This window comes from Centruroides sculpturatus, unplaced genomic scaffold (genome assembly GCF_000671375.1).
Source record: "Centruroides sculpturatus isolate CEXI.00-Female unplaced genomic scaffold, Cexi_2.0 scaffold459, whole genome shotgun sequence".
Taxonomy (NCBI): domain Eukaryota; kingdom Metazoa; phylum Arthropoda; class Arachnida; order Scorpiones; family Buthidae; genus Centruroides; species Centruroides sculpturatus.
Genome location: NW_019384631.1, coordinates 35,447 through 56,405, shown reverse-complemented (window position 1 = coordinate 56,405; position 20,959 = coordinate 35,447).

Below are 20,959 nucleotides of genomic sequence, written 5' to 3'. Positions count from 1 at the left end.
AATAAACTAATCCAAAAATAAAAGCAAAGTAAAAAAATATATACTGTATATAAATAATTGTAATTTAGAAACAATACCATGAAAATGAACATGCTAATCAGCAACATGACTATAAAAATTTGGTGAGCATGATGAAAACAGGGCAAATCTAGGTTTTTCAGGGACTTTCTAGGGCTTATTGAAATTCAATGGTGCACCGTTTTTACCAAACCTAACCTAACCTAACCACTATTTTTTACTATACAATAAATGCTCATTGTTGATGATAAAATATTAAAAATTTATGATGATAATTCAATTTTTGTGAGCCCTTGCCACTTAGGGGCCTAGGACTTAAGCCCTATTAGTCTCTATGTAGATCCATTCCTGGATGGAAGAGAAAGTTCATGAGGACAGACAATTTAACATTTTGTCACTTTCCTTGCATTTCCCATAAATTTCAGTCACTTCAGAAAACTGTCTGCTTGCCTGGCTTTTCAGTTGTGCTTAAGCTAGGTATCAAAGATGCTCACCAGGGAACACAATATGAAACAAGCTGAAAGTGTGTTGGCTTTTCTGACATAATACAGTGAACAAGGTAATTATTTCCTGAGCTACATTTTACAGGTGATGTGAAACGGATGTTGCACACAACTCAATCAAAAGAGAAATCCTTGAAGGGGACATACATCATCAAGCAAAAAAAAATTTCAAGCAGATCATTTCAACCAAAAAGATCATGTACACAGTGTTTTGGAACAGAAAAGGCATTTTGCTTTAGGAATTCTTTCCCCAGGCTCAATAGTCAATAGATATCTAATACGAGACTATATAAACTATGTTGTGTGATCCAGAACAAACAATGTGGCCAATGCTTACTTGGTATATTGTACTGTTCACAACAATGCCTATCTGCATGCTGCCACCAAACTGCAAGTTCTCATCATGACATTCAGCTGGAAACATATGGATCATTGTCCCTACAACCTTGACCTAGTAGTAAGCAATTTACATTTGTTTCTGCATCTGAAAAAGTTCCTTGATGCCCAGCATTCCTATGACAATAATGATGTCAAAGGAACAGTAAACATGTAGTTTTCATCACAGGTGATATCATTCTATTATGCAGGAACACAAAAACTGGTGCCCTGCTATGACAAATGCCACAAGAATAATGGTAATTACATCAAAAAAAGTAGTGTAATATATGTTTATCCATTGGCAAATAAACATACTTTGAAACTAAATTGTCATTTGTTTTTAATAGCCCATCAGAACTTATTTTCTGGATATGCCTCATTGTGGAATAATAACAGGATAATTTATTTTTATTTACTAAAATATCTTATTTTAAATTCTAATAATTTAGAAATTTTAAAAAATATATTTTTTAATTAACAATTTTAACTAATTAAAATTCTAATCTTCAGTGTGGATCTTATAAAAGTTGAAAACAATAGTTCAATAAGTCCATAACTTAGCCTTTTCTTTATTTCCAACTACTAAATAATAGATAAACTGCTTAGAAATGTACTGTACAACTGTCCTGTTTCAGGTCTGTTATTAATATTCTATTTAAAATGTTCTTTCTATATTGTTCCATAACTAGAATATTTTTAAATTTAAAAAATTATCTTTCAATTTATAAATTATTCCAATTAATTGTATGCTGTATATTTAAAATATTTCTATAAATAAAAATGTAAAGTAAAAAGTAACAATAAGTTCAAGAGTTTTCTCTTATTGATCTTATTTCTGTGGATCATTTTTACAATTTCAAAATACTGGATAACAAGGAAGTACACCCAACATTTGTTTTAAAGTAAGTATTTAAGTTTTGTGCTCGATTTTTAGGTTTTGTTGGATATATATATTTGTGGATCTTATAATGCTTTCCAAGGTGTGGAAAGCAAATCATCATCTCTTATGCTGATGCAATCCTTTTCCATTAATGTTAATGGAATAATTTATAAATTAAAACATAATTTATAAATTTAAAAAGATTTTTGAAGTTGTGGAATGATATAGAAAGAACATTCCAAATAGCATATGAATAATGGACCTGAAGCAGAACAGTTAACTGCCTGAAAATGTTTGTCTATTTTGTTGTTTAGTAACAAGAAATAAAGAAAAGGTAATTTTTAAACAGCAAATGTTTCCAGTTGAGTTGCTTTATATAATTCTTTAGAAAAGACATCCAATTAAAAATAGCTAAATATTAAACATTTTTTGTAATTTAATCTAAACATTTTTTAAAATCATTTTATTCATTTATGATTTTTCATGTTGAATGTAATCTTTTAAATGGTTATCCATGGGTATTTGATTACCTGACATACCCAGGTACTTAGGTACACAGCTGATGTTTAATATTAAGTATATGCTTCATCATTATAAACACGACAACTTTCATTGTAGAAAATCTCTAACATGATCCTACATAAACAACAACATGATAATTAAATGATTCCACAGAATTGGATTAATATGTTGTCATGAATACTTTTAATTTCTGTTCCTGTATATTTTAATAGATTCAGGTTTTAATTCTCAACCTTGTACAAAATTGTAAGGACCCAAATGGGGTCCGAAAGCAGGCCATTAACGACTTTTTAAATGAGTCAAGTTTCATAGTGCGAAAGAGCGAACTTAAAGATCGGATTTAAACAATGAACCTTTTGTCTTGTTAAAAGATTTTAAACAATAGATAGAGTAAAGTCGAGGAAAACGAGGTTGGAGAGGAGTCGTGTTCCGACGCGATGTTGACCTCTCCCGCGCCCTTCCTGGGGTTTCGAATTGTCATCATGTGACGAGGAGAGACCAATGGAGAGGCGACCGCGGGGGGAAAAATCGATAAAACCGCGTTTTCGGGAACTTTACGGGGTCTTGGGTTTTGGTATGTAGTGCTCACCTGTCGGGATTTGGTGCTCCCAACCAAGACGCAACGAAGGCTCTTCCGACAACCTAGGAACTGGTTTCGCCAACCCGTCCACTCTAGGATCGCCGAGGTTCGACTTGTCAACCGAGGACATCACTACAAAGGGTGGTGCGTGCCCCAGGGCCATCGTTCTCTGCATCCGCAGTGCCGAAAGCTCCCCAGAGACCAATCGAACATTCAAACTATCCGATTTTTAGGAACTGTGACAGAAACCCATCATGGGACAGGCTCTTGCCCGCATTAGATTGTTGTAAGAACGATTTATGTATATTATTAAACGGTTTTATATGGTAAACCTGTCTCGGTGAGTCATTCCGCGCCCACACAACTGAATTAACCGCTCGGCTGTCAAAAACACCTCACCCCTAATCGGCTGGCCTCACAAAATTGTAAAGAACAGAAGGGCATATATAAAAATAATATCTACTCAGTTCTCCAATGCATTCTAATCTTTAAAAATTTTTTTTTGATTTACAACAAATGCTATACTTATTACAATATATTTCACAAATACATAAGCATTCACTGTATCCAATAATTATACTGTCATACCTAACAAAATTCTTTAAAAATAATTCACTTTTTTCTAATTAAAATGCATCAGAAGTAAACAATCATCATTTTTATTATTCCTACATTGCTTTAAATTTTATACTTAGTATCTCATCAAAATTTCTAAAATTACAAATTGTGAAATTCTTTAATCCCTGGAAGTTTGCTGTGGAAAAATTTTCATATTCTGATATATCATATATAAATTACAGTCTAGATACAGTAGAATCTTGTTTTAATTTATTGTTTGGGTTGCCAAAAATCACCTGTTGTTCCAAGAATCTGTTACAATGCAAATGATGGATTTCCTGCACACCCAGGAAGATATCCATTATTTAACCCCCTACATGTAAGAAATACACATATTTAAAATTATTCAGTCTCGCGATCTCTATTCTTTATTCTACAGAAACATGTACACATATACAACAAGATATATGATCCTGTTGTATGTGTGTATGACAAAGCTGAAACTGAATATAGTGTAAGCACAAAAAGACAGAAATTACATATGCTCATTAGCACTTTACTTGACTTCACAATTTGTTAAAAAATCCATCTTGGTTTGTTTTGATGCTGCTTTGCTGCCTATTGAATACAACAACCATTTGATATTAGCAATGCCATGTACTGTACAATACAACCTGTTTGTGACATTGCTATGCTGAAACTCATCAGGAAGATCTTCAAGACTTGGAAAGACTTGATGCCTCACTAAATTTATGCACTATACTTGAACCAGCATCAAAATGTTCATTAAGTGACTCCTCTTCAATCACATCAGCATGCTGACTCTCTTTGTACAATTCTTCAATTATACATATCCCAGATGTAACAAATGCATTGTTGAACTCTACAAATTCCCAGAAACACTAAAATATTAACTAAATGTTGAAAAATGTAAAGTTTACAATAGATGAGGCTAGAAAAACTCCATTATTCCCAAGAAATCAATTGTTCCTCAATCTGTTAAAACAAGATTCCATTGTATATGGAGTACTATATACAATAAATCACTTTATTTACAGAAATTATAATTATACAGAAATAGAAACAACTTTCATTTTAACTATTATTTCCTTTATAATTTAATTAATAACTAAATATTTAAAAATATACACTGGTCAAAATAATTAGGGGAGCAAGTGATGCTGTATAAAAAAAAATCACTTACAATGGATAATTCTGAATGTCAGATATTATTAAGATATTAAGAAAATGTAAGAAAACAAGATTTTAGCTGAATTGTTATCATATTTTAGCTGGTTTGCACATTTTTTGTCAAAGTCACATGCTGCTCTAATTGTTTTGGACAGTGTACCCTAATTGTTTTTCTTTATTAATAAGTTATTTACAAGTTCCATCCTATCAAGGATATTTCACACAAATAAGAAATATAAAACCATAATCATATTATAGTATATACATATTATAGTAGAACTCGGATCATCCAAGTTAATGTGGACTAACGCAACCTTGGATAATTTTAAACTCAATAACATGGACAGCCACAGCCATTTCGGATAAAAAATGACAAATATGAAACATATGGTGTCACTTTTAAGGCTCTTTTGAACCTTAGTGAATTTAATCATATATAAGAACAACTTTTTTACATTGTTTATTAAACAGTTAATATATACAATAGTATTAAGAATAAAAATGTGTACATTTAATGTTAGACAAACCATTCACATTAAAAGTTAAATGATAGTTTAGGATATCATTAACATGTGTCAGTTTTTCCCCAATGTTAGCTTTTGTGAGAAACAATGCCAACTTCAAAATGTTGAGAAGACTGGCAGATTTGATTTGTAACTTAATTTATAATCACAATATAATCATAATTGTAAAGGCCAATTGTGCCAACTGGGGATGATTGATAGTATGAGAAATTGTGGGATATAAAGCATATATATCTAAACATGCAAACTTTATGTCAAATAATGCTAAATTTCTTAGGCTAAAATTCCACAAAAGTTTGAAGTTAATTACTGATATAAATTTTGGATTAAAACTAAGCAATACTGTAATAATTTTGTATTAAATTTAATAATTAGAAAAAAATTAATTTATAAATTAAAGAACATATGAGAAAGAACCTAACAGAGGATTTGAACCGTGAAGCTAAATCACCTATAATGTTATTCAAATTACTATTTCAATTTCTGTGATAAGATGATTTTAATATCTTTTAAATTAATTGATCTGAAAGCAAAGATAAGAAAGACATCTGGGTGGTTTAATTGACTCATGAAGAATAATATCTCAAAGATCATCACAAATGTATGCATATTTCTCTTAGATTCATTTTAAATATGATCACTTATGTGAAGAGAGACAAAGATAAAGGGATAGACATACTTTTCTTTCTTATTTTTACAAAGTAAAAAATGTCTTTTCATATCACAATTATAACATATCTTGGTCTCTTAACTGAAGTACAGTATAGGAACATTTCAAAAAAATATATCAATTTAACTCCTCTACAAATTTATTATATAATTGCACAGCTATATAGAATTTTAAAAATACAATATCTTCTTTAATAGTTCTGTAAATAATATACGTAATTTAGTTATGCTAAGAAGATAGGTACATATCAGATGACAACTTAACATTTGAATTTTCTAGCATTTTGAAATATAAATTTCAATCTTTCTGTATTATTTTTTATCATTATTCTTATTTTAATTCTTTAATAGACTATTACTGTGTGACTCATCGGTTTCAGTTACTTACATATAAAGCCAAATCAAATAAATACAGTATTACTTATCAAATGATAAAGATTATCCAATGGTATCATTTGATTAATATCAGTTAAAAAATAAAATCTCAAATGATCACATAATTCTTAGTATATTACAGATATCTAAAACAATCACTTCAGATATCTAAACAGAATTAAACTGAACTTATGAATTCTTTCACATACATTCAACATTTACTTATCAAAAATTTGTAAAATAAATGAAAAAAAATATATTATTATTTAGTTAAGCTTACAATATGATAACCATATATCCTGATATTGAAGATTCTATATTTTAATATCCATTTGTGTTAGGTAAATATATTCCTTTCTAGAAATTCACAACAATAATATTTCAAACTAGAAAAATATAACTTGGAATACTTTAAATAGTAAGAATTTCATTTATAATTTGCTTAGATTTCTTACTAACTGTTAGATTTTAATTTATTAATTAAACTATTCATAAATTTTTTATAGGTTTTTGAATTGATGCAAAAGAATCAGATCAAAATATCACTTATGTGGCCACATTTAGGATTTGGGATATACAATTTCTGATCGCATAAGTGAGGTATTCATCTAGGTGGGGTTATGAAAACTTTGACATACAGAACTGTATTTACANCATGCAAACTTTATGTCAAATAATGCTAAATTTCTTAGGCTAAAATTCCACAAAAGTTTGAAGTTAATTACTGATATAAATTTTGGATTAAAACTAAGCAATACTGTAATAATTTTGTATTAAATTTAATAATTAGAAAAAAATTAATTTATAAATTAAAGAACATATGAGAAAGAACCTAACAGAGGATTTGAACCGTGAAGCTAAATCACCTATAATGTTATTCAAATTACTATTTCAATTTCTGTGATAAGATGATTTTAATATCTTTTAAATTAATTGATCTGAAAGCAAAGATAAGAAAGACATCTGGGTGGTTTAATTGACTCATGAAGAATAATATCTCAAAGATCATCACAAATGTATGCATATTTCTCTTAGATTCATTTTAAATATGATCACTTATGTGAAGAGAGACAAAGATAAAGGGATAGACATACTTTTCTTTCTTATTTTTACAAAGTAAAAAATGTCTTTTCATATCACAATTATAACATATCTTGGTCTCTTAACTGAAGTACAGTATAGGAACATTTCAAAAAAATATATCAATTTAACTCCTCTACAAATTTATTATATAATTGCACAGCTATATAGAATTTTAAAAATACAATATCTTCTTTAATAGTTCTGTAAATAATATACGTAATTTAGTTATGCTAAGAAGATAGGTACATATCAGATGACAACTTAACATTTGAATTTTCTAGCATTTTGAAATATAAATTTCAATCTTTCTGTATTATTTTTTATCATTATTCTTATTTTAATTCTTTAATAGACTATTACTGTGTGACTCATCGGTTTCAGTTACTTACATATAAAGCCAAATCAAATAAATACAGTATTACTTATCAAATGATAAAGATTATCCAATGGTATCATTTGATTAATATCAGTTAAAAAATAAAATCTCAAATGATCACATAATTCTTAGTATATTACAGATATCTAAAACAATCACTTCAGATATCTAAACAGAATTAAACTGAACTTATGAATTCTTTCACATACATTCAACATTTACTTATCAAAAATTTGTAAAATAAATGAAAAAAAATATATTATTATTTAGTTAAGCTTACAATATGATAACCATATATCCTGATATTGAAGATTCTATATTTTAATATCCATTTGTGTTAGGTAAATATATTCCTTTCTAGAAATTCACAACAATAATATTTCAAACTAGAAAAATATAACTTGGAATACTTTAAATAGTAAGAATTTCATTTATAATTTGCTTAGATTTCTTACTAACTGTTAGATTTTAATTTATTAATTAAACTATTCATAAATTTTTTATAGGTTTTTGAATTGATGCAAAAGAATCAGATCAAAATATCACTTATGTGGCCACATTTAGGATTTAGGATTTGGGATATACAATTTCTGATCGCATAAGTGAGGTATTCATCTAGGTGGGGTTATGAAAACTTTGACATACAGAACTGTATTTACAGTACCATACTGAATCCTGCTGTAGTATTAATACAGATTATAAAAGCAAGCAACAATAAATTTATAAAATAAAATTTAAAAATTCACATAATATTGTACTTTCTTTACAATACAGTAATTCAAACTTTCATACAAGAAAATGTATTCACACTTAATAATAGAATATCAAATTGAGTACACATACAGTAAATGCAAGCTGTTTGCAGTAAGGTTCATTCAAGTACTGTACAGTAAGTACTAAAACAAAATTAGTGGAATCAACCCTCCAATAAAATCAATATGTTTATGAAGTAGTAATAAAGGTTTTATTTAAATATAGTCAAATATTGTTTATCTGGATCAAATAGGACTGAACAAGATCTGGATTAACAAAAATCTGGATAAACCAAAATTAGTGGACTATTGAAATTAAAGTCTAAAATTTCCTACTGAAAATACTTTTAATGATTGAAAATAATGCTTTACTGACTTGAAAACAATTGGAACATTAAAATTACTCAGTATGTATTTTTATCCTTGGTGGCTGTCCATAAATGATATCTATATTTTCTTGAAATTTTTACTTTCCCTCCTCCTCTTGTCCCAATTTCTCCAATTGTTGGATGACTGAAGAGGGGGGGTTACAGAAAGTTTCTGTAACCCCCCCTCTTCAGTCATCCAACAAAACTCAACTTCCTCTTAAAACCTTCATCACTTTATGAATGATAGATATCATAAGTAGAAACTAAACAAAAGAAATTTTAAAATAAATATAATAAAATGCATAAACTGTTTATTTCTTTAAATTTTATACAGATGTCCACCAAAGCTCAACCCCTCCTGCATTGTCCAACTTGTCATAACCTCCTCCCTCCCTTCCAGTCTGGACATCATTTATGGACAGCCCCTTGCAAGTATGAGTTTTCCACATATTAAGTACTGTACATACACATTAAAATTGTAAATAATGTTTTAATGATCTCACAAGCATTGCAAAAAGTAATAATTTTTTCCACAAAATGTATAAAGATTTAAAATAAACAACTATTCAAACCAAACAAGATATTCTAAAAATCCAGATGAATGGAATTCAGATAAACAGAGTTTGACTGTAATACATTTTAAAGCAGTACAATCAACTTCAAAAAACAACAGAATTCTAGAAAAAAAAAATTATTAAGAGGAAGTCACTAAATATGCATTAGTGTCTCAACTGTAAAAAAGTGTTAATAATTAATTCGGTTTTACATTAGTCTCATCAATATTTTTCTTTGTTGAATGTTGTGTATGACACATCAGGTGTAGACCAATCATTGCTGATTTAAATATTTAAAATTTTATAAAATTTAATCAAATTTTGTCTAAAATTATTGAACAAATATATAATTGTCTTCTTACTAAATTTTAGAAATTATTTACACTTGCCAAATTAAATTTAAGATTTAATTTATTTGATTGTTATCTGTTGGAGGGATGTCAGCAACTTATTCCAAATTTTAGTAACAAAGCTGAATTCCATTTAGAGTACTTTAAATGTTTTTAGTTTAGGAACATGTGGTATTCCTATTCTATTGACCATGTTAATGGAGATAAATATTTTATTTATTTCTATTTTTAATTTACAGGTGATATCACAAAGACAATAAATGCATCCTCCATTACAATAAACATATAAAATAAAAATACAATATCACAATAACAAGTAACTATGTGAGTAAATACAATGATTAAAAAGTACAAAATTAAATATTCTTTTACAGTAAGATTTGTATATATGGTATTCTAGATACAACATGTTATCACTATTGTTAAGTGATTTATGGTGCTAATTAAAAAAAAAGATCTAATTGTTGTTTTAAGGCAACAATAAGCAATAGAAAAACATGGAGACTTTCTAGTGTATACTGACAGAATTCTTACATTAATGTAATGCAAAGACAGCAAACCATTATAATATTTATATGTATATAATAAATCAAAATAGATTACTCATTTAGAAAGTCACACATTTGAAAACAGAATATAAATTGAAATGCACAAATTTTAAAATAGATTTAATAGATTTAAAGCTGAAAGAGTTTAATTCACATAAAAAGCACACCTTTGAGCACTTTTCCAGCAATGTTTGTCATTAAACAAAGGTCAAACATTTAAAAGGTGTGATTTTTGTGTGTTTTAATACAGAAATTTTAAAATATACATTCCAATTTACATTCTATTTTCAAATACATTAAGTTGATGATGACTGTTGAATATGCTTGAAAGCATTTGTTAGTCATTAAAGTTTTCTTGTTTGATAGATTTTTTGGTTTTGTTAGAAGTGTTTGTTTTATATTTACATCCAGTTTTAAAAGATTGCAGCAGTTTTTGTACTTATTATTATATTATTATTTAAATATTAAAAAAAAAACACAATCCACAGTGCCAACTTTCTTTTGTCAAACACTTGAAACATGAACATTTACTAAGATGCTCAATCCAGTTCAATATTTAAACATTTATAATAGTAAAAGAAACATTTCTGCATTAATTTGAAAGTGCAATAGCTCAGTATTGCAGACATTTTACCAGCAACCTTCTTTTAGACAAATTTTATATAATAAGAATTATTTTTTAGTTCAAATTATACAATAATAGTTAAATGTGGAATTTGGTTTATGCATTTTTTCTAGTTTTGTATCATACTAAGGAAACTTAATTAATTTCTATGTTGTTGTTTCAAATATTCTTTTTTGTTTGTTCAATTTTAAATGTAACATCTGCTAAGTTTTTATTTAATAAAGTTTTAAATAATAAAGTGAAAATACTTGGATAATTTTCATAAATAATTTTTGAAAGTATTTTTATTTTCATATATTAAATTAATTAATGCTAAAATGTTCTTCTTCTGAACAAAAGCATAGGATAGAAATTATACAACAGAGAAAATATTAATTAATTCATTCATTTATTACATCACAAGTAGGAAATGCCAGTTGGCTATTGATCTCCACCCATTTAACAAAATCTTGACCAACAGTAAAAAGAAACACGTAAAAACCCAATACCTATTAAAAACAAAATGAACTGATATCAAACTAATTATATTTATTATTGAAAAATTTAAAACTACAGATGTATCTAATACTGATCCAATATCATTATATCAGTGTATCTAACCATAAAAATCTAGCCAAAGAAAGCCGTTTGCATAAATCTAATCACACAGTACTGTAGTCAGTCCACAAAATCATTCACCCTTCCACATTCAATAATTGAAACACATTTGCAAGTTGAGAAAGGTAATTTGATCTTTTCATCAACACTAATATCTACTCTTATAAGCCTTCATCAGGATCACATTGTTATCTCTGAGCCATCTTCTGCTAATCAAAATGTTATGCAAAAACCATACCTCTCAAGTGCCTGCCACAATATTCCTTAATTTGAAGAAAGCTTTCCAGCAAAAGAATTCTTTATATGCATTCTTCATTCTAATTAGTAATCTTTCAAGGTTTGGTAATAACTACTCTGGGCATATTCTGTCCTTTATTAACCATTTCATGCAACAAGTCTGGAGTAGAGATATCACCCCAACTAACAAGAGGAACATCATGAATATGGGATTGGCAGACCTGAGGTTGGAAATTCCATCTTAACTTCTTAACAAATATATGATTTTGGAAGACAATTTCAGTTTTGTTACATAACATTTTTATTAACTTTCATCAATATTTCAAAATCTCTTTCAAAAATTGAATTCTCAGATCAAATTAAGCTAAAAGCCTAGCATACATCAAGCATTTTGTGGTCCATATGGCTTTCCTGAAGCAAATATGCCTCTACTGAGGAAAAACAGATTCACAATCCCTGGGTAAACATATGCAGAAGATGAACATAAGAAACTCTATTGTTCACACATTCCAACAAAAAGTCTAATTTAGCCCTTGTTCGAGTTAGAACTAAGACTAATTCTTTGTATGATTCAACTGGTGTCACCATTCATTCAAAAATTACAAAACCAGAAAACTAAACCAACAAGTAAATAAAAACCTTTACTTCTTAAAGAGACCTGAGTTGCTGTCCCTTGATGGAAAAGAGTATCTGAAAGATTATGATTTTACTACTATCAATCCCCATACATTGGCAGTGAGTTTGAATGAGTTTATTATTTGATGATGACTGTCACAGTATTAAATTTTGTTTTCCTTTATTCTTCAATGTCTATACTGCCTTGTTTCTGTGCTTTATGTGATTTTTTGTTGAAGAGGGTTGAATCATCACACTCAGATCTTAGAGTTCACATTATAAATCTTTTTTTTAAGATACAACAATTACACTTTCCTGCAACACTGTAAGTTACTAATGGGTAGTCCATTATCTGGGGACCTATGTAAACTTGTAGTTTGTGCTCTTGAGAAGACACTGTTACCAGAGTTCCCAAACATTAAACTTTACAATAACATACTTATTATTTGGTAGAATAAACTAGACATTGATAAATTTTTAACATAAATTAATACCAATCCATATAGCCTTATCAACAAGTCTTTATCCCGACATGCTCTAACAATCTCTTTACTTATAAGCTTTCGGCCCTTGAGGCAAGTCATTATGCACTTGCATTTACATGGATATATTAGACACTTTAGATGAACTTGAGGAATGAATCAAGGAGATTACTTTGAAATATGAATAATCCAGAAAGCTAATAAAAAAAAAATGACATAAATGTACATGCATATCTCCATATAGCAGAGAAACTGCAACACCATACTCTAGATCAGTGGTTCCCAACCTTTTTTCATTAGTGTACCCCGTGACATGTCATATCTCTAGATTGTACCCCGTGACATGTCATATCTCTAGATTGTACCCCGTGACATGTCATATCTCTAGATTGTACCCCTCATTTAAGAAATTTAGTGAGTAACCGTATTGTTAATTTTACATATTGTAACTTTAAATTAAAGAAAAAAAAACCTAAAAGAAAAAATGTATAATAAAGTTGTGATTGTTGCAAGGAACATTTTTTATCTAATAATTTTTTAATACTATTAGTTTGTGATACATAATATATTATTTTTTCTGCCATAATAACTAACTTTTTTCTGTACCCCTAAACAACCTATCGCGTACCCCTAGGGGTACGCGTACCACAGGTTGGGAATCGCTGCTCTAGATGAGTCCTGACGTATAATAGTGATTATGATGTAAGGCTTAACACTATGACAAAATTGGATAATTATATATATATAATATATCATCACAGGCTTTCACTGAAACCCCATATTATATGAATTGTTACATAATCTGACAACTGCTACTTAACAACTGGTTATTATTAGATAAAAATGAACTCTACAAATATCTAAGATATCAGCAAGAAAATTAAACACAAAGTGCAGACATTTTCAGGCAAGCAAACTGCTGCAAAAAAAAAAAAACAAAGACCATCCCAAGAAGGACCATCTCCCAGGCATCTACCACATCCCCATCATTGACTATCAATACAACCACCACCTGCAATACATAAATGCTACATCTCATCCATTACATGTCCATCTCGAGGGACATCAAGCATTTGTCAAAAAAGGATTAAACAATACAGCTTTGGCCACATACACATCCATTCCTGGCATCCAAGTGGACTTCCAAGAGACACACCTCCTACACTACAAATCCAAACCACATGTGCTGAAACATCTAGAACAGGTGGAAATTTACAAGGCCACCCACCATAATGCAGCTATAAATTTTCAAGATGTTGATTTCTTTCCCTCTGCATGGAAGTCATTCTACGAAATATAAACCCACTTCCTCTCTCCTTATGTCACACACCCCTTCACACGTGTTCGGCAACACCCGGTGTTTTATCGCAGCAGTTTGCTTGCCTGACGATGCCCATATTTATCACAGGTGAAAACGTTTGCACTTTGTGTTTAATTTTCTCGCTGGTATCTTCGGTATTTGTAAAGTTCATTTTTATTGTTACAAAATATTAAGGATAGTTTAGCTACATTGAGGTCACCAGACATAATGAATCCTGATTTTGGATAAAAGGTTCAGGCGTAGTTTAGTATGCATTAGTTCTACTAACAGATCATTAGCCAAAAGAATAAAAGGGCATAATTATACTATTGAAAAAAACAAACCAATCACTTCCTTAGCTCATCCCAAGTACATAAACAGGACCAACTTTTCCCATATAAGGAAACTTTCAAACATTCCACAATTTCAATACAATTTGCTGTTAAAATTCAACAGAGATGTGTCAACATGAATATGACATGAATAAAAGAAAATGCATAATTCTCATATTAAGTAATATTAGAACAAGATTAATTACCAGTTTGTAATCACTAATTTCCAAATTCTATATTCTATATAATAGTAAAACTTTTTAATAGCATTGTACCAAACATATATTATTACTTTTGTAGTGTCTATACAATAGAAATATAAGAGAATTCTGCAAATCTTTAGACAATTAAATTGCTTTTTAAACTAATTAAAACATTTGTTTGATTTTTTCTGAAAGAGAAATTTTGAATTTTTTTTTCTTTTGTAGATAAAAACATAACCAAAAATATAGTCACTTAAGTGATTTTAATTGCTTTTAATTTAACATTATAAAGTCATTTAACACCATGCATAATAACATGATGTTAAATGAATTTAGCTGATCTCAAATTATTTTAGTTGTTCCAAATTGATATGTATGGGTGTTAAATAATATAAAGCTAACCAAAATATTTGAAGTATTTCTAAAGTCTGTAACCTTTAAAATTAAATGACTTAAATAGATCTATACTGTAATTGAATTGACTTCAAATATTCTATTGACAAGTCCCATCTTATCATATCATATATCATATCTATTCCTAACATTTTTATATAATGTGAATGTGTAAAATGATGTTAATTGATATTTTTCCTAGGGTAGAGGTGGTAAACCTGTGGCAAGAGGCAAGAAGATAAACAAATAAAAGCCAAAACACTTTAAGTTTAAAAAAAAAAATTCGACAGAAACCAGTAACAGAATGATTAATTAAAAGAAATCATCTGATATGTAACATATCATAAAATTTTGATTTATCATTGTCTTTTTCAATCATCCTTTCAGTCTATCATCTGATTATCCTATTCTTCAATTAAGNTAATCCCAGGCACACAAAAGATTATTAATAATATACCATAATAAATAAGTCTAATTTTAGTTTTTTATGGAAATTTCATTTACTACATAATATATTTGGAAATCAAATATATTATGTAGTATACATATTTCAGTATAAAATGTATGGTGAAAAAGCTTAACATAACAAAAATAATTTTTTGTAAATATTGATATAATATAAAATTTTACAATTTTTAGGTTAACAATTAACAAATTCTAGGCCTATTAGACTGTGCTAATATAAAAATTAAGCTATCTTTCAATTTTCTAATTAGCATCATGTTTCAATAGAATTTTTTAAAATTAAATCAATGTAGTTAGTATACATAAAATTATCATTTATCAGTAAATAATTAACTAAATACTGAATTCTACTAACCCCTAAAATTTTAAATTGCTGAAATCCCTGATATTAATGAAACAACAAATATAAAAATACTTTAAATTACTTTATAAGTTTTGAAACAGCATGTAATAGAAATCAAATGCATTTTAAAAATCTTATTTGTGAACAATAAACAATAGTCTATGAATTGAGGAAAAAATAAAAAAATATTTTCTTTCTATATATGTGAATTAACATGGCATTTAAATTTCAAGTTTCTCATTATAAAACTTTTATATCTTATGTTATTTAGATTGCTAAAGTTTTACTTAAGTGTTAAATGTTTAGGATATCATCATTTTAAAAGCATTTCAAATTGATCATAATAAATAGCATCCATTGTACTGTACTTTCAATTCTATAATAAAATTTTATATAAAATTGATTACAATAAATAAAGTCTAAGATATAACACTATCACTCAAAACTAGTTGTACTTGAATTAAAAACTCTAAAAACCTATAATCCAACAATTTTTATAATACAGGCAAACTAGCTTCCCTTTACAAGGAAATAACCAAGAAAAATAACTTTCATTTAGCCTTCCATAGAAGTCTTTTGACTTGAGAACATGATATAGCATGCCTTGTCTTTTTGTACCATTCTTCAATTATAAAGTTAGCTAATGTTAAAACTTACAAGTGATAACAGACAAACAATATTAAATGAATTACATATTAATAAATAACAACAACAGTAATAAACAAGCTGATGTATCTAACAATGCTCTGGTTATCTTAAAAAATCATGAAACAGGCTTGAAAATTACACATGGCTTTGTTAGTTGATAACCATATACATTGAACAATGGCTTCTGGTGTCAATGAATTTTGTCAGTTTTCTTTTGTCCTCTCCTAATAAAATATAACTTTTTATATTTATGTATAATATGCAACAGTGAAATTTAATCACATTTTTAATTAAATCAACGTCATTATTAACATATTTTTCATTATTTTGTAAATTAATAAACTATAGCATAAGGTTTTTAGTTAACTAACAAGAGTGACAAAAGTAAAAACAATGATCAGGTAAACATTGTTGATAACTAAATTCACATATACACAATAATCAAATTTTGCTATGACATATTGTATCTTTTTATAGATTTGTCCCATTGTATTTTACAGAAATATTTGCAAGGTAAAAAATTTCTCTCAAATGATGATGAAAGTAATTCTTAGTAAAGCAATCTTTAACAATATAATTTAAAATTATATATTTCAAGATAAGGGCCAGGTACAGCTAGTATAAGAATAAAATTACTGCGTAGTTTTTCCCATTGCGGTTTATAAGAAATTTCCATGCTGCTGATAAGCTTGCTGCGTCCTTACGATTAATACATGTATTCTTAACCATATTTTGATATGTGGCTATTTTTTCTAGGGTTTTTCCAGAGTGTTGGTTCCTGGAAGTTTTAATGAATTTTGCATGTGTAAAATGTGATATATTATCTGGAAGCATTGCCATAATAACCAGCATTGTGGTGCTTTTGCCTTTATGTACATCATATTGATGTTTTCTTTGAGTCCGGTAGGCAGATTTCTGAATGTGTATCCTATACATTTGCTGACTGTTTTCTAGACCTAGAGTAAAGAGTATTTCATATACTCCTGGGACTGTGGCAGAATCTATTGGGTCCTTGTCATTATGCAATAAAATGTACTGCTGCATTTATAAGTTACAGTAGTTGTTTGTTGCATTGTTTAATAACTAAGAAAAGATTAAATCAATAGATGATTGTTAAATATAGTGCAATTAATAATAAGGCTTTTCATTCTCTCAGGAACAAATCCTGAGAGAATGAAAAGTATACCAAATATGTATGAAAACAATATATGTATAGGCATACATATATTGTTTTCAGTTGTCAATCTTTCTTTCTTTTTTATAAATACTAAACTTTGAAGCAGTTTCTTTCAGATATAATAAATGCACAGATACTATATTTAACAGTTGTGAATATACCAATGATGCAATGTGTCATTCGAAGTTGGAACTTATCCTTACAATAATCAATCTCACACCTTCATTAGGTCTTCCAGCAATATTTTATTAAAAACAAACATTTTTGGCCTAGTTTATGGGCCTGCTTCAGTAAACTGTTCAATTTGAATGTGTAGAGCCTGAAGCAGGGTCCATAAACTAGGATGAAAACATTTGTTTTTAATAAAATATTGCTGGAAGACATATGGAAAGTGTGAAATTGATTATATACCAATAATTCTACAAAACTGAAATAGTTTCCACTGTTCCTGAAAGATGTGTTTTTAGGCAGCTCAACAGTATCTTTCAAATATCAAATACAGAATCACATCTGTATCTTATATTAATGATAATTTAGGAATCTCAGATACAGAATCAGAGACCCTGGACAAAATCTCAGAGTTATGTAAATTCTGGTTAGCCTAATCCCAGGCACACAAAAGATTATTAATAATATACCATAATAAATAAGTCTAATTTTAGTTTTTTATGGAAATTTCATTTACTACATAATATATTTGGAAATCAAATATATTATGTAGTATACATATTTCAGTATAAAATGTATGGTGAAAAAGCTTAACATAACAAAAATAATTTTTTGTAAATATTGATATAATATAAAATTTTTGAAACTTCATAATTTTATAAAAAGTATAAAATCATTAAAATTTTTGTATAACAGTAAATATCATGTAAGAACAATAAATTTTGAAATACAGGTATCTCTCATATAACACAATACTTCTACAACATGGTTTTGCTCTAAAACAGTTTGGAAAATCTTCTGTACAAAATTTCACAATTTTTAAGTGTAAACTCCATTATTCTATTTTTTTTTTTTTTTTATTCAAGCAAGCATGAATGTTGTCTCAAATTTTCCCATGGATTTTAGAATATTGAAATTTTCAATTTGCTTTGTGTCTTTTGTCAGGTTTACTTTAATGAAAACTGATAATACAATTTTTTTCTTCCTCATCCTAGCTTTTCTATCAACCAGATATCCGTTTCTTTCAGATTTTAGCCTTTAAGACCCACTGTATTTTGTTTTTTAGATTAATCTTCATATTTAATAACATTTTTTGATAAGTGCTATCAAACGTTTTTTTAACTGTAGGTAAGTAATCATTCGTAAAATGACGAACGAAATATGGTAGTAATCTATGTTCTCAAACAATTCGGTATTCAAACACAAATTCTGGAAAAAAGTCAATTGGTACTTGACTGAACAAACACAACCCGCTAGAACAAAATTTTGATTAACAACATATTTTTATTTCATCATCCATGAAAATTTTTTATGATAAAAATAAAAAACATGAAAACATTGGTGATACTTCTGATCAAGATCAACAAAAAAGCTGAGATGACGACAATACTTTTTAAAAAGAAAATGCCTTCATTTAACTAAAATTAATATTAATGCTTAATACAGTACTTTTAATTGTGATTGTTAATTAATTATTGATTGGAAATAAATTATCAATTGCTTTAATAAACATATTTCTCTTAGTAATAAAAAAAATAGTATACTTTTGCTGACTTCTGGAACATAACCATATGTTTTGCATTAGTCCTTTGTTTTGTATAGCACAAATTTGCATAACAGCACTTTTCAAAATGTAACTACCATGTTATCAAGGGATACCTGTAGTATCAAAAATCAACAACTTTATTATTCAAATTTAATTTCTATAAATATTGAATTTGGTTCTTATTTTAAAAATCAATTATATTTACTTTAAAAGCTTTACTTCTCATAATTATATTAAATTTTGTAAATGGCATTATTTTAAAAATATAAATATTTAATATCATTTTGTTTCTAAAAAATTCAACTTGAAAGATGTGCAGCATATACAGCTAACTTTGTGGTATATATGGATGCCTATTATAACATGACTATGCCAGCCAAAGTTTATTGTTTCTAAACTGTTCAATCCAAATTATTTGATGGCAATAATCAGTTTATTACTATAATTCACACTTGGTTTTCTACATAATTACACATTTTAAAGAAATTTAAAAATGGTTTCAATTGTATGATAAACCTTCAAGAGAATTATCTACTATTTATTTGCAGAAAATATAATATAAGAATTTAAAAATGTTTATTTTATATATATAACTATTTAATTAGTATGTGGTAAGTTATAAACAAATTGAACTTTAAATATAATTTTTATTACATTAAAAGAACAATTTACAGAAGACTAAATCTCCTGTAAATACCTTCAAAAATAAGGTTTTGTTTTTTACCTTACCTAAAGAAATATTTAAAATAAGTACTTACTACTACATATTTCTGCCATTGTTTGTACCACTTATTAAAACAGTCTTGCAGCATATTTTGCATTACCTCAAGTACAATCATCACTACACATTTTGCCATTTCTGCTGATTTGAATCTGCAATTCTTAAGTAGAACTTTTATCCTGATGATGAAATAAAAGTGTTGACACAATAAGATGAAAACAGCTTCACTTCTGGCAAGCAAAAAGCTGGGTTTTCCATTCTGACAATACTCTGACATATTATGTTTTCTAATTAATAAATATCTGGCAAAAACTATACTTCCACAGACTCCTTACTCATCATACCTAGTTCCTAAAGACTTTCATGTATTCACTGAAATGAAAGCTCTACTGAAAGATGATAAACTCAAATGAGCAGAGATAAAAAGTGCTATAACAATCTAATTTAAGGAAGTAATACAGAATGGACTGCAGTTCTGTTTTAATAAGCAATAGTAACATTAACAGAAGCATGTGGTAGAAGATAATGCTTATTTTGAAGGTGATCTACTATAAATATTTGTAACATAATAAGACATATTAAAAGTTTGGTTTATTTTTGACTCTACTATATGTGTGCCTACGGTACATATCAGGAGCCCAACTGTGGTCAAGATAGCATTTTTGGGAGTTGATTGAAAACAGTTTATTAAAAATTATTAGTTCAATGGGTTATGTATATATATATGTTACAGTCAAAACCCGTTTTTAGTTAGAACGCGTTTTAACTAGTTGAAACTAGTTTATACTGAATGTCTTTGTTAAAACCCGTTTTGTCTAGTTAAAACTAGTTTTAACTCAAATTCATTTTTGACTACCGTTTTGTCCTAGTTTTACTAA